The 1608-nt window shown below is 42.5% G+C and overlaps 1 pseudogene; it reads right to left on the bottom strand.

Annotated features, from left to right (window-relative positions):
- Positions 1-905: 905 nt before the first annotated feature.
- LOC134482132 (large ribosomal subunit protein eL37-like) lies at positions 906-1257 on the bottom strand (annotated as a pseudogene).
- Between the last annotated feature and the right edge of the window lie 351 nt (positions 1258-1608).

Genomic DNA, 1608 nt, shown 5'->3' with positions numbered 1-1608 from the left:
TGAAAATGCTATCTTTTTTCCATTGGATGGTTTTGGCTCCTTTGTCAAAAATCAAGTGACCATAGGTGTGTGGGTTCATTTCTGGGTCTTCAATTCTATTCCATTGGTCTATCTGTCTGTCTCTGTACCAATACCATGCAGTTTTTATCACTATTGCTCTGTAATACTGCTTGAGTTCAGGGATAGTGATTCCCCCTGAAGTCCTTTTATTGTTGAGGATAGCTTTAGCTATCCTGGGTTTTTTGTTATTCCAGATGAATTTGCAAATTGTTCTGTCTAACTCTTTGAAGAATTGGATTGGTATTTTGATGGGGATTGCATTGAATCTGTAGATTGCTTTTGGTAAAATGGCCATTTTTACTATATTAATCCTGCCAATCCATGAGCATGGGAGATCTTTCCATCTTCTGAGGTCTTCTTCAATTTCTTTCCTCAGTGTCTTGAAGTTCTTATTGTACAGATCTTTTACTTTCTTGGTTAAAGTCACACCGAGGTACTTTATATTATTTGGGTCTATTATGAGGGGTGTCGTTTCCCTAATTTCTTTCTCGGCTTGTTTCTCTTTTGTATAGAGGAAGGCAACTGATTTATTTGAGTTAATTTTATACCCAGCCACTTTGCTGAAGTTGTTTATCAGAAGCAAGTGCTCTTAACTAACCATCGAGCCATCTCTACCACACTCTCAAGTACCATTTTGACAGGAGGCTGTGGGGTGAAGTGTGTCCCTTCTGTGGTGGCTAATCTTCGTTGTTGAATCCACTGGCTTTAGAATCACCTAGGAAACACACCTCTGGGCCTAGGGTTGAGAGTCTTTCTAAAAATCTTTAACTGAGGAGGACATACCCATGTTATTTATTTTATTTTATTTTATTTTATTTTATTTTTTAAAATTTTTTGAAACCAGAACATTTATTTTATGACCGATTGAAATCCTCAAGATGAACTGGATGCTGCAACAGCTGCCCTCTTGGGTTTAGATGTTGATCTTTCACGGAATCCATGTCTGAATCTATGGTAGACAATCTTTAAGTGCCTCTTCCGACCAGTCCCGGTAGTGTTTCCCCTCTTAACCTTGGCCCTCCAATTATACTTCCTCTTGCACTTGGCAGAGTAGCCACATTTGCCACAGGTCGACTTCTGAAGGTGGTAGGCCTTAGAGCCACAGCGGCGTCACAGTGCGTGCGTCTTGATGTGACGCTTTCCAAAGGATGACGTTCTACCGGCGAGGCCAAAGAGACCGGAGAAGGAAATACCCATTTTAAATGTAGATGGCACAGTTCCAAGGGCTGAGATCTTAGACTGAATCAGTGGCCAAAACAAGCCAGGTGTGAGTGTCTCTCTGTGTTTGCTCCTGTGGCTCGAACATGGCCAGTTGCCTCCTATACCTGCTGCCTCAGCTTCTCTGCCATGATGGACTGGACTTTCAGACTATGAGACAAGCTATGCTGTTTTCAGCAGGCCTTTTCGTCACACCGGTGAGAGAGCTCACACGCCCAGGACTTGTTGCGAAGTTTAACCCCTAGCATTTGGTAGCTTGTCAAGCTCGAAGGACAACTGTTGAGAATGGAGATCGTGATCAGCTTTGGACACCATTTCCTGTGTCTCTGC

This window comes from Rattus norvegicus, chromosome 15 (assembly GCF_021556685.1).
Source record: "Rattus norvegicus strain SHRSP/BbbUtx chromosome 15, alternate assembly SHRSP_T2T, whole genome shotgun sequence".
Classification (NCBI taxonomy): Eukaryota; Metazoa; Chordata; class Mammalia; order Rodentia; family Muridae; genus Rattus; species Rattus norvegicus.
The sequence above is the reverse complement of the archived record's forward strand: the minus strand, read 5'-3'. Positions and strand labels throughout refer to the sequence as shown.